This window comes from Pleurodeles waltl, chromosome 4_1, assembly GCF_031143425.1.
Source record: "Pleurodeles waltl isolate 20211129_DDA chromosome 4_1, aPleWal1.hap1.20221129, whole genome shotgun sequence".
Taxonomy (NCBI): domain Eukaryota; kingdom Metazoa; phylum Chordata; class Amphibia; order Caudata; family Salamandridae; genus Pleurodeles; species Pleurodeles waltl.
In genome coordinates this window covers 501,441,517-501,459,085 of record NC_090442.1, presented here as the reverse complement: position 1 = coordinate 501,459,085, position 17,569 = coordinate 501,441,517, and the positions used below count along the sequence as shown (strand labels likewise).

General features: G+C 43.4%; 1 protein-coding gene across 1 annotated transcript in view; it reads right to left on the bottom strand.

Annotated features, from left to right (window-relative positions):
- Window positions 1-17,569, bottom strand: part of EPYC (epiphycan) — a 194,486-nt gene that overhangs the window by 27,820 nt on the left and 149,097 nt on the right. The window lies entirely within an intron of this gene.

Genomic DNA, 17,569 nt, shown 5'->3' with positions numbered 1-17,569 from the left:
CACGACTTTCCCGCATAAAAAATAACTATGCAAGTCTGTATGTGCAGTGGAGAAACTGACACACACACCATTTTTCCACGTATCTCCTCCTCTGCGGCCCTTTGCAGAGATTTTCCACTTTAAACCAGGTACTTTGTGCTTGAAAGAGACTTTGGCCCTCATTCTGACCTTGGCGGGCGGCAGAGGCCGCCCGCCAAAGTCCCGCCGGCAGAATACCGCTGCGCGGTCAAAAGACCGCCGCGGTTATTCTGGGTTTCCCGCTGGGCTGGCGGGCGACCGCCAGAAGGCCGCCCGCCAGCCCAGCGAGAAACACCCTTCCATGAGGATGCCGGCTCCGAATGGAGCCGGCGGAGTGGAAGGGGTGCAACGGGTGCAGTTGCACCCGTCGCGATTTTCAGTGTCTGCCTGGCAGACACTGAAATCTTTGTGGGGCCCTGTTACGGGGGCCCCTGCAGTGCCCATGCCATTGGCATGGGCATTGCAGGGGCCCCCAGGGGCCCCACGACACCCCATACCGCCATTCTCTTTCTGGCAGCCAAAACCGCCGGGAACAGGATGGCGGTATGGGGCTCTGAATCCCCATGGCAGCGCAGCTTGGAGGATTCTCCAGGGCAGCGGGAAACCGGCGGTGCACCGCCGGTTTTCCGTTTCTGACCGCGGCTGTACCGCCGCGGTCAGAATGCCCATGGGAGCACCGCCAGCCTGTTGGCGGTGCTCCCGCGGTCGTCAGCCCTAGCGGTTTTTACCGCCAGGGTCAGAATGACCCCCTTTGTTTGCTTTTTAAAGACTTAAGACACTTGATATCACTTTTCAGTGATATCTCTACAATTTCATATTGCATCTTTATTCGTTTTGACCTGCAAATATCCAGATAAATATTATATATTTTTCTAAGCACTGTGTGGTGTATTTTTGTGGTGCTATATTGTGTTATTGTATGATTTATTGCACAAATACTTTACACATTGCCTTCTAAGTTAAGCCTGACTGCTCATGCCAAGCTACCAGAGGGTGGGCACAGGATAATTTGGATTGTGTGTGACTTACCCTGACTAGAGTGAGGGTCCTTGCTTGGACAGAGGGTAACCTGACTGCCAACCAAAAACCCAATTTCTAACAGATGGGATGCAGCTAGAGTGGGGTCTAGCAAGCTATGAGGGAAGCCATTACATTTGATTTGCTTTTAGAGCTGCTAAATTTGTTGCCGGTTTGTTATGCTGATGCTCACGAGGTAGCACTGTTTAGGTTGTGCATGGTATGGATATTTTTTGGGGCATTTAGGGTGTTTGAATTATTGGGTGTGGGAAAGTCGGTGGTCGTGAAGGTGGGTGAGGTGTGTTTGTGAGGGGAACACTTGGGCATATGGCTCAGAAAGTCGAAAACTGATCAGATGGTGTACTGCCATTTGATGGAGTTTGTTTTGACCAATGACTTTGTGTTTCACCACTGCGCATATTAGTTGCTCAATGTTCACCAGTGGCACATTGTATGTTTTGTTCACAAGATGAACCAAGATGTTTTTCTCACAGTAGACTAGACCTGATAAGAGAGGGTACATGGGTGTTTTTCTCTCCGCTTGAGCTTGGAAACAGGAGTAGTCTCGGAGACCTGGCCAGTCTCCAAAAGGCTTGCTCAGTTTTCCCAGGTCTGAGAGGAGGGGGCACACCTTTGTAACGAATGACACAGGCTGCAGAGATTCAGATTCGGATCTGCCGGACCTCGTGCTGGAGCTTGGCGCCAGCTGCCAGCAATCCCGTGTGGGTAGATGAATCTCTTTCTCGCGGCTGACAGGGGGTCATCAGCTTGCAGACCTTAGAAAGATGAAGCTGTAAATAGTTTCCCACACGGTGAAGTATTTGTTTTGCTTTGCATTCAATATCTTATAAATATAACCTGCTGTGTATATTGCAAACTGATATATTTTGTTTGATTAACGCGGGCTTGAAAGCTACTAATTCGTCAACATAAAAATTGTGGTTGGGGAAGAATTAACAACAATAAAAGTCTTCTTTGAACTCAGAAGTGCATTTCTGGTGTGTTATGTTAGTGCTTAGAAACTAGATAAGAGGAAAGCACTACAATTGGTACCAGGAGTGGGGTCGATCATTAAGAGTTGATTAAGGGGTTTGACGAGTTAGTGGATTTCTAAGTGCACACTTTAAAAGTGTAATTGTTTTTGTTGTTTTGAGAATTACAGGAATTGTTTTTTGTTGTTTGGAGAATCACAGTAGCACGGCAGACCATGTTTGAGAATGCATGTGTTGTTAAACTGCCCGATGGTGCTATGAAAAACTGTGAATTGTTTTCTGTTTGGAGAATTACAGAAGCACGGCAGACCATGTTTGAAAATGCATGTGTAGCTAAACTGCCTGATATTGCTTTGAGAAATAATTTCTGTTGTACATATGTAGAAAACGTGTCTTTTGGAAGTAATGATGACAGAAAGGTCTGGATACCTTTAACTGCTTATAGAGAAATGCAGGAGAAATGTAGGCAGTTGGAACATGAAAATAAGAATTTACGTGAGCAAATTAGCCAGGATACAATAATTCAAAATAATGCTGAAAGTTATAAAAATGCTGTTGTAAAAGAATCTTTCTTTTCCCATTCCAGTAATGAGGGGGTTAAGACACCTCCGAGCTGCTTTGAGTTTTGGTGTGAGCCAGGGTTTTTGGCAGCCAAAATGCATTCCTTAACTGATAACACGGACAAGAGAGCTCAGAATGTGATTTACCGTTGCAGAATGAAGTAAAACGAAAGAGTTTCATTAGCTTGTTTGATTTTTGGAAACAGAATAGCCCTCATTTGAGTGAAATCCTAACACTTTTGTATATGGTCACTGTGAAAAATAATATGCAGCTGCGCGCTTGTGATTTGGCAAATGAAATAATGCAGACTTTAGGTTTCTGCGCAGTGCAAGAAGGAAATACTTATGTACATGTAATTCAAGAACAAGGGAAGAAAATAGTGCCCCTAGCTAGAATCATACAATGGATCTGGTACTTGCAAGACAGGGCTAGAGTACCACAGGTAAAAGAGTTACCAGTGAAGTTGAGTGCACCATTTGAATTCGTGTCCACTGAAGATAAAAAGCATGTTTGTTTTACTAATGATTCATTGACTGAAATATTGTTTTCTGGCACAGTAGAAGGAACAGCGTTGTATAATGTGTGTCAGATTTTAAAGCAAGAGCTACGTGAGATGTGTCATTTTTACGCTGATTTTTGGTTCATTGCTAATGTTTTAGCTGTTTGTTTTTCCACCTGGCTTGTACCTAACTGGTTCAATTACCTTGCAGATGTTAATGAGAAAAATTCAGAGAGAGAAGTGTTCACCCAGAATTCTGCCTTAGTGGGGATGGCTAAGTGGGTGCCCCAGAAATGTGAACAGCTGAGAGAAAAAGCCACTTACAGGTGGGCAGAGATGAGAGAGATGCACATTCCCCTAGATTTGATAAAAACTGTGCAGCACGCACAAAAGCAATCTGTCATGCAAGCAGTCACAGAGCAGTTGGGGAGAGGAAAGTTACCAGGACAGAAATGTCAAATTGATCAGGTTTTAGGGAGAGTGTTTGCTGCAAATTACCAAGGAAAAATCGAAATTATGCTGATAACTAGAAAAGAATCTGATTCATTCATACAAATTGGAGACAGAATGGCCCAAATTGACAAAAGTGCAGTGAATGGAGGTTTGGTAAAGAATGAGTCTGCCCCAGCCCTTCTGACAGTGAAAGAAAAGGGAAGCTGTGGCGCAGCAGATAAAAACCTCAGTGCTGATGTGTGGGCTGAAGCCCCAAGTGATCCTCCAGAACCTGCAGTGAATATAACAAAGGGCCCCAAAAACGTCCTGCTGAGTATAATACAGGGAAAGAAAGAGGAAGGGTGCAGTTTAAATGACAAATGTTATTTGCAAGAAAAGTCATACTTGTTTCTTTTGCAGATCCTACCACGTTTCGCCACTGTCCCTGAGTGTGCTGTGTGGTCCCCCTTCCAGTGTGTGCGTGTGGGGTCGGGGAAGGGACCGAACCCCCAACCTGAACCTGGCTGAGTAAAGTGCCAGCACCATGGATCCATTTTGCGCAAATTGCGCCTTCAGTTCAAGTTCAACTTGTTTGATTGCATTCTTCCACTGGAACTAAGCTGTGTGTTCTTTTTTTTTTTTCCCTTCTCGTATGGAACTCTGACTTTTGCTTACCTTCTAGAAAACCTTTCAGGTGGACCGTGCTCCTTTGCATGAGTAGTACTCATGCCACATCAAATTGCTAACACTGTTGAATTAGAGACTCATTCAGAGTACAAATTGCTCAGTCTTTTCTATGTAGATGTATCTGATGTGAAAGGTTATGAAATCCATGTGTTAATTCACTTCTATTGCTTTACAGGGATTGCTTTGATCATTCAAATGTGACTTGCTGATAATGTTTTTTTTTTGTGCTGATGTTTTTTGTTTTTTGTTTTTGTTTGAAACAAGAGATATGTGAAACAAAAATTCATTGGTCAAAGAGCGGAATGTACTGCCATTTGATGGAGTTTGTTTTGACCAATGACTTTGTGTTTCACTACTGCGCATATTAGTTGCTCAATGTTCACCAGTGGCACATTGTATGTTTTGTTCACAAGATGAACCAAGATGTTTTTCTCACAGTAGACTAGACCTGATAAAAGAGGGTACATGGGTGTTTTTCTCTCCGCTTGAGCTTGGGAACAGGAGTAGTCTCGGAGACCTGGCCAGTCTCCAAAAGGCTTGCTCAGTTTTCCCAGGTCTGAGAGGAGGGGGCACACCTTTGTAACGAATGACACAGGCTGCAGAGATTCAGATTCGGATCTGCCGGACCTCGTGCTGGAGCTTGGCGCCAGCTGCCAGCAATCCCGTGTGGGTAGATGAATCTCTTTCTCGCGGCTGACAGGGGGTCATCAGCTTGCAGACCTTAGAAAGATGAAGCTGTAAATAGTTTCCCACACGGTGAAGTATTTGTTTTGCTTTGCATTCAATATCTTATAAATATAACCTGCTGTGTATATTGCAAACTGATATATTTTGTTTGATTAACGCGGGCTTGAAAGCTACTAATTCGTCAACATAAAAATTGTGGTTGGGGAAGAATTAACAACAATAAAAGTCTTCTTTGAACTCAGAAGTGCATTTCTGATGTGTTATGTTAGTGCTTAGAAACTAGATAAGAGGAAAGCACTACAGATGGGAAGGGGAAAATGGGTGTGGCTGTGTAAAGGGGTGGTGAAGCTCCATGCCCAGCTTTGGAGTGGGTTAGCTTCAGGTTGCAGAGGGTGCCCATCGGGGTAGGTGTTTTTTTTCACACGAATGATGAGAAACTTACAGCATTTCAGATGTTGTCAGTATTGCGAATGGTGTTGCGACGGATTGAGAGGCAGGCACATTATTTTGGAATGCATTCACTCAGAATTGGGGCAGCAACAGCTGCAGCTCACTTAGGTTGGGACTGGGCACAGAATAGGTGCATTAGGAGGTGGAGATCTAAATGCTGCAAGCGATATGTGAGGGCTTGAGTTCAGGGCACTGCCAAAGAAGTAGGAAAGATAAGGGAGGTTATTGGATTGTGGGGGAGGATTGTACGCCACTTATTGAAATTTGTTTTTCTTTGTAGGTTGTGTGAGTGGCCCAAGGAACTTGAAAATGGTCACATGGCTGGTCGGGCACTCGTTTATACACTGGGCAGCAAAGTCTGTGGAGAAACAAATTTATGGACGCTCACTAGGACTGCCAAGTAGCCATCACAAGGTTTTGTGGTGGGGAAAAGCTGAATGAGGTGGGGTAATTTGCTTCCTTTCTTAACATCTATGATTCCGAATTGGGGATGTCCTGTTGCTCTGCTGTTAAATCTGGGAGAAAATGATCTGGTGTGGCTCTTTGGGCTTATCCTACTGTAACACATGCAACGGGACATGGATTTGCTCTGACAAACGATGCATGGAACTTGCTTGGTCTGGACTAAATAAATGCCCAAGAGAAAATGGAGCGGGGCAGTGAAACATGGGGCTATGGAGAGGGCTCAGAGGAAGCTTAATCGGGCAATGAGGGTTTTCTGCTGGGCTCATGACAATAAGGTGCCGAAACATGAAGGGATCAAAGAGGAGGAAGTGGTGCTCTTCAGGGCTGACAGAGTGCACCTGTCTGATATGGGCAATGCATATTACATTTTGGAGCTTTGTTTGTTGTTGGAGGACTTGTGGGGCAAAAAGATGTGGCCTAAAGACTCTGTTTAAGGATGTGCAGGGTAGCAGTGGGTTCGCTGGTGGTGCAGCAAAACGCCTTAAGGGTTTGTGCTGGGTGGCAGTAGATGGGAAGTGTGGAGAGTCAGATGCTGGCCTGGCCACCCTTCCGGAGGGGGGGAGAAGAAGTAGATGAAGGATGACAGCGTGGGAATGCCCGAAGCAGGCAAGGTACGAAAGGAAGAGGGGTGGGTGAATGAAAGTGGAGGCTGGGTCAACGAAGGAAAAGTGGGGGAATGTGTGAAAAGGAAGACGGGGGAAGTTTCAAAACTGTTGAATTTCAGATCACGTTAAATGTTATGCTTACAAAATGCAATCCTGTCCTAAATTAATGGCCTTTTACACTAGTTAAATTTGTGTCACTGACTATGTCCTGATGGAGGGCCCCATGGAGAGCAGACACAACACAGTCTAGTCTCTCCACGGGAGCTTTTGGGACCAGGAAAGGCAGGTAAGGACAGGGATTTGCAGGGGCATGTGGGGGAAGGTTTTAGGGGAGGGTATTTGAAGGGATGTTAGGGGAGGGATCGACCTTTTCCATGCCAGCCCACCGCATGGTCAGAAGTTTGGCCACCCACCCACCCTACATAAGATGGGAGGAAGAAAGGGGGTAGGCAAGAAGAAGTGTGTTGTTAGATTAAGTAGTGTGAGGGGAGAATACTAGTTAGGGCAGGTTTTAAGTGGGGCCCAGAAGCAGTAGATGAGGGAGGGTGGAGAATCAGATGCGGGCTTGGCCACCCTTCCAGGGAGGGAAGAAGAAACAGGTGAAGAATGACAGCATGGAGGATGCCCGAAGCAGGCAGGGGACGAAAGGAAAAGGGTGGTGTGTGAGTAAATTGAAGTGGAGGCTGGGTGAATGAAGGAAAAGTGGGGAATGAGTGAAAAGAAAGACTGGGGGAAGTTTCAAAAGGGTAGGGTTTGAAAAGCTGAAGTTGAACTTCAGATCATGTTAAATGTTATGCTTAGAAGGTCCAATCCTGTCCTAAAAATATGACATTTACACTAGTTAAGTTTGATTCACTGACTATGTCCCAATGTAGTTTATAATTAATCAGAGAACCAAAGGAGGTATATCGATGTTTTGACCCTTTATGAGTAGTAGGGTCTCCTACGGACCAAACGTCATCTGGCTCAGTATCACTGAGAAGTGTAATGTCCAAAGAGTCAGCCAAATCAACAAGACCGAGCCCTAGGCTCCACGCCTGCAAAATCCCTTGTCAGAGTCATCACACACTTTGTCCCTAATGGAACTCCTCCTCTAATTGTACCTTCCACTAGTGCTATCGAATATTAGTCATTCGGAAGTAACAAAAGCCAAATCAATAACTGTTACCTGGGCTACAGGATACAGGAGAGACCTTTTTCTTAATACAGACCCACGTTGGGTCCTGTACATATAGCTAACCTTGACCCTGGACTTCGTGGGCATATCTTTGAGTTTATGCATTTTACCTCGTATCTCACTAGGGTAAAATGGCCACTGTACCATGGTTCTAAAGCAGAACCTATACTAAATGGGGAATTAGTAGGAGAAATTTCAATTGAACAGGGTACTCATCAGAGTTGTCTATTGTCTCCTTTGTTATTCTCTCTTTTCCCTGAGCAATTATCTTGCTATGATAGCTCAAAGCATAGATTAGGGGAGCTCTGGAGGTCCCCAGAGCCATGAAAATAAAACCATATGCTCATATTATGCCCTTTTCTTTTCACCAGATCGGTCTTCAACACCATCAGTATTTTCTAAAAGTATCATGGTATAAGTTAAATGTTACTAAGACAGTAGGACGTCTGGTGAATTGCAGCCCTCTGTTCTTGCAAGATGTATACTGCAACATGGTAAGTACACATGTAATAAAGCTCCTGTGAACCCAGTGCCTTCATTAGTGGGAGATGTAACTGCCTAATTAAAACAAATTACTGTCTAAATTAAAGAAAGATTTTAATATCATGCACCGTTTATCCTTGTTATTTGCGGGTGGGTTTAATATTTACTTGTTTCAGACTCTCCCATATTATTATGTATCTAGATGTAAAAGAAACAAAAATCAACGGGATGATTTCACCATTCATAACGGGCTACAAATGACTACGATTTGCTGGGAAAATACTATCCTTTTAGAGAAGGGAGGATGGACACTCCTCAATTTTGAATTCTATTTTTTGGCAACTATGTCCCATAAGCTACACATAATCGTTGTATCTGTGATGAAACACACAATAGAGGTGCTCCTTTAAAGTTAATCACAGGTAAATATGGTGTCATGGAACTATGGGTTTCATGTTTTTCCAGGTAAATTTAATAATCCCAGAAAATGTAAAATAAATAAATGAATACATGTAACGTTTCACCCTTAAGTATCTTTGTGAAGCTTATAATTTTTTGATAAGAAGGACCACAGCAGTTAGGCGGCGGGAATGTCTTCCCAGACGATGTCATGAAAACAACCTTAGAGTGAGGGAAAACGGTCTTTGGCAATCTGACCAGCAGTGGAGTCAAGATGGAATTATGACATTCAAAGAACTACAACAAAAAGATGATCTATAGTTTTTTTTTTTTTTTTATGAGTATCTGCAGTTAAGAAGCTATTTTTCAATGAAAGGGCTCAGGACAATTTAAATAGATGTTCATTTGTCTGTATGATGTCAGGACTGGAATCAGTAAGGTTTTTGAGTTTCTAGAAAAATTACCAGAACAGTGAGTCATTTATCTTTAAGGGTGTGGCATACCAGTCTATTTTGGCTGGGCCATCGCAAAAAGCTATCTGGCCAGTGTCAAGGGTAGGACATCTGTTTCACAACAGGCAGTGCAGTATTTAACCTTCAGGTGAACACTAGGAAGCCGTCTGACAAATTCATGTTGTACTGGCTCTTCGCTGCTGCTAGTTCATCTACCATTCCGATCCCTCACCTTTGTTGTTTACTCCCTATATGGTTCCTCATTTCCCTTGATGTCTATCCCTATTTACACTGACCTTGCTCTTCACACTCTGCTTTGTTGTCTGGCTGTGTTTACCTGCTTCCTTTTTACATTCAGATCTATCCCGAATCCTTGCCTGTATTTAACTTTTGAGGGATAAGGCATAAGGCACAACATACAATAGTCTCAGTCATAATGCTGGGCAGACAATAGGAATCTCTTAAAAGGGATAATAGAGATATGACCTTCTAATTTGGTCCAATATCCACTAAAATGTGAAATTCTTTATTGCTTGATTTCTTAAAATCTTTGCATAGCAGTACAAAAAAGACAGATGTAATAAAGAAAAGTGTCCCAAATAACCACCCCATGGGCAGCAAAGCAATAATGAAATTAAAGGGTTTTCAAGCTAAATACCCTGAAGACCTCTGTTAAGCCTCGCTTTGTGGCATCGGTGAATTAGCACCCTTACAATTAATAAATAAGAAACTTCCAGGGATAAATAAACAAAATATACCAGTGCCCGAGAATAGCTGTGGTGCTTTAATTTCTTGGGATACGGTTCCAAGTGAAGCGTCATTAATTGAAAAGAGCTGTCCTGTTAAGAAAGTTCTAGCCCCTGTCATGACCCTTAAGCAATAACAGGATTAATAAAACTGATATAAATGCCCACCTTCTGCTTCCAGCACAAATTTAAAAGAAGCAAAAGAAAAATCTTATGACATGAAAAATAGTTTGAGAAGACCTATAAGAGTCAAGCTACAACTGGGATAGTAAGCCCGTTCTGGACATATAATCGACTCTTGCCTTGGGGGCTCAGGCGAGTTATGCACATGACTCTGTCGAATCATCCACGGACCTTCTCTGATGGCCACTAGAATTTTCTTCTGCCTGTTTTGCAAATCTGTGCAGAAATTTTACAGTGGCGCAGCATAATCTAAGGTCTCAAGTGTCAAAGCAGGCCAAAACTGCCTCCCTGCAGTATCTAATGCCTCTCGCATTCCATCTTCTTCGTAGGAGGAGACGTCAGTCCTATAGCAGAGCCGGGCAAATGCACAAAACATGGATGATTTCCCCTGGCCCAAGTTGATATAACTGGCAACACCTCCGATCTCCACATCTCTTCCAGACCGGTAAACAACATCTGACAGGTAAAAGCCTCAGCCTGTATCTCATTAGTTGAGATTTTGTTTTTTCCTTAAAAGGCTCACTGAGGTAACTCTGGGGTTACAGCAGCTCATATGTTGAGAGTGTCAGCCAACCATATTTTTGTCATGCTAGGGTGGCCTTGTCTTCATCAGAGAAAGCAGTTTGCTGCTTATCTTTATTATCGTTTTGCACTCCTGATGACTTATTGATATACCCCAAGCAGAAGGTAAATTCAAGGAGCTCAGAGACTGATGCAAGTAAGATCCTGCTTGAGTACTAAGTGTGGATTTCAGTTCAACCTATATGTGGTGGGCCAGAGATTCTTCTTTAGCAGACCTTAATTTGTGACATTGCAATGCGAACACCCCTATCTGTGCCAAAGCTTGCTTAGTGATCCCAAATTCAAGTCTGATCTGAGCAGGAAACACATATGAGGAGAGCTGCAAGATTGCTCTGTAGATCTTAATTAACATCCTGTCCAATAATTCACAGTCTTTCCCCATAACTACCTCACTCCCATAAGCCAGTGTAGACACAACCTTTGCCTGGGCCACCGGCAGGATAGAGGACAGGGTAGGGCCTTAAAGCCTGTGGGGTGAGATCTGAGGTCAAAACACAAAGCATTTTCTTTTTTTCTGATTTCTTCCAACTGATCTGCTTAGTTTCCATTTGTGTTGAAATAGACACCCAAATATTTAAGGGTGGTGGTGGACTCAAGCCTCTCTTTCTCCAGGAATCACATTTGCCATTTTGAGCGGTTGCATTTGAGAAGATCTTTGTTTTGTTTTTGTTGAATACCAGGTAATTCTTAGTCGAGTAAGCCCACGTTGCATCAAAAAGGTGTAGCAAGCCATATTTTGTGCAGCTTATTAGGACCAAGTCATCAGCATATAACAGGTTGGGAGGTGAGAATTGATTGCATTCAAAGTGGGAGTTATGTCTGACAGGAACGGATTAAATAGGATGGGGGCGAGGACACAACCCTGCATAAGGCCCTGCATAGTTTTAATCGGTCTAGATAATCGATCACCGATTTTAACTCTGACCCATGTGTCCTTGTGTAAGAGTTCCAAATTTCTAACAAAGTTAGTCGCGATACTGAAATTGGCTAATTTAACCATAACTTCCCTCTATCAACTTTATCAAACACTGCTTTGAAGTCGATGAACCGCCGATAAATTCTGTGGCTATTTACCTTTGCCTAAAGAAACAGCCATAAGATTAACTGAGGTTCTGAAGCTCTTCGTAAATCCATGCCAGTAGCTCCTCCAGTAGTAGTCCTGCAAGATATTTTGCATCATTATCTATGATGGATACCAAGAGATAGTTCCCCAGGTCACCCCTATCCCCACTCTTGTAAATTGGGACTTGCGTTGAGTCATGCCATGAAGGCGGGATGCAGTTCAGCTGAAGAATGGTGGTAAACAACAGGGCCAGATGGTTGTACCAGGATATTGGATCCTCTTTGTCGATGGCTGGTGGTATGCCATTCAGACCTGGGGCTCCTTCCTAATGCCCTATCTGTTTCTGAACCTGACTAGGGGTAATGTGGCCCTGTGTCACCGCTTGCCTTTCCAATACATATTTCCTGTGACTGTCCCCATTCATGCTGCCCATCCCGGTATTAAAGTGGTCTTTAAAGAAGTGATACCAAGTTGCTTCAGAAATGTTTGAGAAGGCTACAGTCGGAGTAGCTCTTCCCAGATCATTGATTGTCTGCCAAAAGTCTGTAGAGTTTTTGGACCTGCTGTCGTACAGCAGTTTGGAGAGAATGTGTTGCAGCTTGCCTCACAGAGGCTCTTTTTCTCAGTTTTTAGATTGCTTCTGACCATCTGCAGAATGTACAGAACTCTAGTGTCCATAGGGGATTCCTTGAATGCTCTCAATTGAGAGTTAGCCCTCTTTTTGGCCCATTTGAAGTCTGCAGCTTCCTTGAGTGCCTTGCTTGGCGTGATGCAGTAAAAAAGCCTCTAAAAATGATACCCATTCCAACAGAGGGTTACCAATAGCCAGGTGGGTGGTGGAGATGTAGAGTTTTGCCTTTGCAGCTAGAGAAGGGAAGGATACTGAAGTGCACCTAATACGCTTCAGATCAATTGTGTTCTCATTTAACCCTAAGTGTGTTGCACTTGCAAAATACCCCACCCTGGTGTAATGGAGATCTCCTGCGGGTGATGATCACTGTCCAGATATTCACCAAACCCAATGGAAGTTATATGATGCGGTAGAGAATGGCTAGCAAAAGTTTAATCAATTAAAGATGGCCTTGTTGTCATTAAAAAGGAAAGTCCTGGTTGTTTATCAGGGGCAGCAGTCATTCATTGCCCTGAGGCCAGGGTGCCCTCTAGAACATGACTTTTCTTATCACATTTACTCCGCCCTAGCAGTTCCTGTGGTAGGGTCATCCACAGGCTAACTTGAGCCTCTATAATCTCACTTTCGGAAGTTGGGCTTATCAGCCACATGTTGAAATCACCGAAATAATCACGATAAATCTGCTGCAATGTCAATCAGCTTTTCTATTTGTGCCATCTTAGCTGAGGGCCTTGGGTGTACGTATACATTATCCAGATTAATTTCCTATTCACATCCATTCAGGGAGTTGTTGGTTATGTCCACTTCTTGAAGACTAGACTCAGCAATTGATCTCCCTCAGGACTTAATTTGACTAGAGATTGAGACATAAGTAGCGAGCCTGCTCATGATATGGCTGTATTTTTGTGTTTTAACTCCTGGAATAAAATGAGCCGTGTGGCCATTCAAGTGCTGGGCCTCCTGTGACAATGGCTCATGTGAAAGGATGATGTGAAAAGAACGAAGGCAGCCTATGGCACCTGAATCTCCTAACTCACTTGCCAGCCCATTGATGTTCCAAGAGCAGATCTTCAGAGGCCAATCTTTGGAGAGTGCTTGGTTTGATATCTTGTCAGCGCAGCAGTCTAGTGGTGTTAAGGGCCCCTGTACAATGGTCCCAGTCCCAGTTATCCCTAGCCTGAGAGCCCAACCTCCACTCCTCCCACTAGGTGCAGTTCAGCTGAGAGGTCAGGCTTGGCGTTTTACTGAAGGTGTTTCTTAACACTGAGTACACAAATTAGTTTTATCATGGTGTAGCAGGCTCCTTCCACTCATGGATCTAAGACATGCGGGTAGCCAGTTTCCCTGCAGAGAGATAAAATGATACCCACATTACATGAAAGTCTTGGCACAGTCCAGAACCTTCTGAGCCCATTCCACTGAGCTCCAGCTAACCTTAGGTGTTTTGTTCAATTGACCAGGACCAGGAGCAAAAAATTCTGTAGAGGCAATATCCTGTGATGTTAAATCTCTTAGTTGATTAGTGGAGTGCACCAGCCTGAGGATGTTTCCATGATTGTGAATGTCAAATGAACCTCTAGACAAATACTCTGGGTAGAGAAGCGTGCAAGTTGAGACCGGTTGTGCCATTTTTTGAGACCCCTTGCCAACCTCTGCTGGCCACTGTGTGTAGGTTCTCCTGAGGCACCTTCTTTTCCCCCTCAATCTGGTTGTTGGAACCCGAGGGCCCAACATTTTTACTAATAATGATAGTTGGAGGAGATGTGTTTTAATTTTAGTTTGGGCCAGCTTTGAAGTGCCACCCCCTGCTCCTTTAGCTTCCACCCCCTGAAGGATATCCTCCTCTGCTGGCCCTGTGAAGTGTAATCAGGACCCCTGTGATGGTGATGAAGTAACCATGGTTAGCGTTAGCGGTGAAATCAAGTCAGTGGAGGACATGGTTGCTGCATTTATTTAATTCTTTTTCCTCATTTTTAGGTTCACCACCGGCCCTCTAGGTTTTCCAGATCTTAACCTGTTCAGGCCTCCACCAGTGTCAACCAGAGTAATAAAATGGGCTGCACCATCTCTCCCCTCCTCAAACTTTCGCCCTCGTGGGTGGCTACAGGGAGAGGGGCACGAGCATGCAGGAGGGATCAGCACTTACCCCTAGTTCCCCTTCTAGACCCCCTTCTTCCTTCTAAGGAGCCTTTAAGTTCTTCCCTCTTGATTTCAAGCCATTTGCTTCTGGCTGAGACTGGCAGGCTAAGCTAGTAGTTCAGCCTCTTGTCACTTCTTTCCCTGATTTAGCATTGCCACACCCACTTTCCTTTCCCTTGTAAAGGAAGGGGGGGACTAGCACACAGTCATCCCCGTCAATCAGCCAGTTGCACGTCACAGCACACACCTGTTCCTAGGTTTGCTCCGCCACACCCACCTTCCTATTTTCTATTGCCTGGAAGTGGGGGCATGAAAATGCAAACCTTAAAGGATGTAGAACATAGTTCTCCGTGCACAGGGTTTCCGGGCTGTTGGTTGTTGGCTAAATGAGGACTTTTGTGCAGTGGTTAGTAGTGGACATTTGGCGGTGTGTTGAATTTATGATGAGGCAGCTGTGCTGGTGCAATACAGTGCAGAAAGCCTGCAAACATATCTGACAGGCTGTGCTGGCAAGTTATGCTGCTGTAATGCTATTGTCCTGTTCTGCTTCTAAGGAGGTGGGCTGCCTCAAGAGAAAGGCTGTCTGGCAGACTGCCAGTTGATGTAAAAGTGGGAAAGGTGGACATCAACGAATGGAGAGACCCCCCCGTGGGGCACCGACCTACTGTTGGCTGATTTTGCCCTCCTCAAGGGGGATCCACTGGTCTAAGCCTCCTCACCTTGCCACTGTCGGGAATGGGCGGCCTTCCTTGCGACTCCTCCAAGGGTCGAAAAGCAGCAACTACAGCATCACCCAGCACCAGGAGCTCCAAGTGTTGAGGCCGATCCAGCCGCCGGAGACATGGGCAAGGTGCTGTGTCGGTGCTCAGTGGAACTACACCGTCCACTGGTGTCCACTGCTACTTGGGCCTCTTGTGCGCTGCTCCCCCTTCCACATCCTTCCCAGCTCCCCAGAATGCTCACCCGCTCCCGCTGGAGCTGAAACTGGAGCTGATACAGTGAGGCCCAGCAGGGGGCAGAGGGCAGTGGGTCAAAAGAAGAAGTCAGCAGAACAGGACCAGGCAGGATGGGGAGGCAAGAAAAGCAAAGCCCTGCAGGTGATCAGGCAGCCCGTGCCTGTGTTCACCGTGGTCTTCTCCGGGTCCGAATCTGACTCCGTGTCAGGCTTTACCTTCAATGTTACGCGTCACAAGACAACCTGTCTGTAAACTCATTGTGCTGCCTTTAACACACACTGGGTTTACACTGTCAAAAATCAACGACAGCTGGACTGAAGTACACGGCATCCAATTGACAGCAATGGCTAAAAACCAAATCTCGTCCACGTTGTCGACAGGCCCCAATATTCAATCTTGGGGTCCCAAGATGAACACACTGCTTGAGTACACTATGGGCCTGATTACAACTTTGGAGGAGGTGTTAATCCGTCCCAAAAGTGACGGTAAAGTGACGGATATACCACCAGCCGTATTACGAGTCCATTATATCCTATGGAACTCGTAATATGGCTGGTGGTATATCCGTCACATTACCGTCACTTTTGGGACGGATTAACACCTCCTCCAAAGTTGTAATCAGGCCCTATGTCTCTTATAGCATAGAAATGGCAATCCACAGAGGTTCCTATAAGTGATAAATTATTCTTGAAATTCCCAAAAAAAAGATTACAGCATTAAAGGGAATGGCCCCTAAAAGGAATATAGAACAACAATAAGGAGTGACTTAGATGCCAAGCTGACACTAAGAAATTGTCAGCTACTAGACCAAATGTGCTGGAAAATAATCCTACTCTCTTACTGCTTTTATCATGATTTTTCGCATCCCAGTGGTATGCAACATATCTATAATTCATTTTCCAAAATAAAAACACAAAAACAAAAAACGAATATCCTGTTAGTGTAAAAATGTATTCTCATATGCAGATGGATTTAAAACAAGAGGATAAGTATACATCTCATCTTTTACTGAAGAATTGCTATCTGGTCACTGAACACAATGTTAACTGTCAACTAACAAGCCAATTTCTTTTGAATCCTAAATACATTTTATATGTTTTAAGGCAGTTTAGCTTACTTGTAAAAGTTTTTTCAGATCACAATGTCATGTTGCGAAGAAACTATACATAGGTACACCAACTTTTACAATGTTTTACAAGTAATGTTGGGATACTTTGAGCTTAACATTTAAAACATTATAAACCTTGTGACAAAAATGCTGGCATTGTTTTTGAAATGTTATAATGGATATTTCTAATGTTTTAACAAATAATCTCAATGTTTGCTACATTATGACAGTAATAAAAGGTTATGAAAAAATCAAAATCAGTGTAAATATATTACATTTTAATACATGATCTGTGAAAAATGGTTATTGTTTATAAAAAAGATATGATAGCTGTCCCCTTTTCCAAAAACAATGCCATCATTTGGAAAACTATATGTTCTTTCGGATTTTATAAAAGGGGGATCTGTTCAAGACTTTTCAGCAATATGAATTGAATAATTATACCATTAAATATCTTTAGAACTACTGACATAACTAAAGTAACTCTAAGAAACTTTGATATTATAACCCGTGAATTTGGGTTTTCAGTAGGGAACTGAGAATATCACCTTTACCAAGAGTGGTAATCTTCCATAAGTTTTCCATTTTTTGAAGGGTTACTTTTGTTATAGAGAAGGTTAACCAACTTGAATTTTTAAAATGTTGTCCACCAACACACTTCGGGCCAATTCAGGGAATATAAACAGAAATGATAAAAAGCCTGACGTCTTGTGTAGGAATGTTCAGTAGGATTCATAGCCTATTGAAGTCAATAAAGTATATAAACCAAAAGCCTATATATTTCACACAGAATTGATGATTTAGTATTTTGACAAATAGTAACAAATTATTGTGTGGCATACATTAACAACTGCTGTTATCTGATCATCCAATTGTGTTACAACACTTTCAATGAAATATATGATGTGTTAACTTGTTTACCTTGATATTTTAACATACTTTGTGGACACCTTTCTGAGAACTAGGCCTTAACACAAAAAATGTATGCATGCACCTCCTTTACAACTGTCATTTCTTATCACTCTCCTGAATCTGGAAAATATATTTCTTTAAGTCTGTATCAATAATTTTGCTACACACATAAGCATCACTTCATTAAAATGTTTTGGCCAATGTAAGTTACATTACATAGCTTTTAATTGTACCAATATCTCAGGGTTGACCTTTTGTTACCTCCACATTCTACTGTTTGCTCCTGCAGAGCTTTGGAACAAGATGAAGACAACAGTTCTGAAAG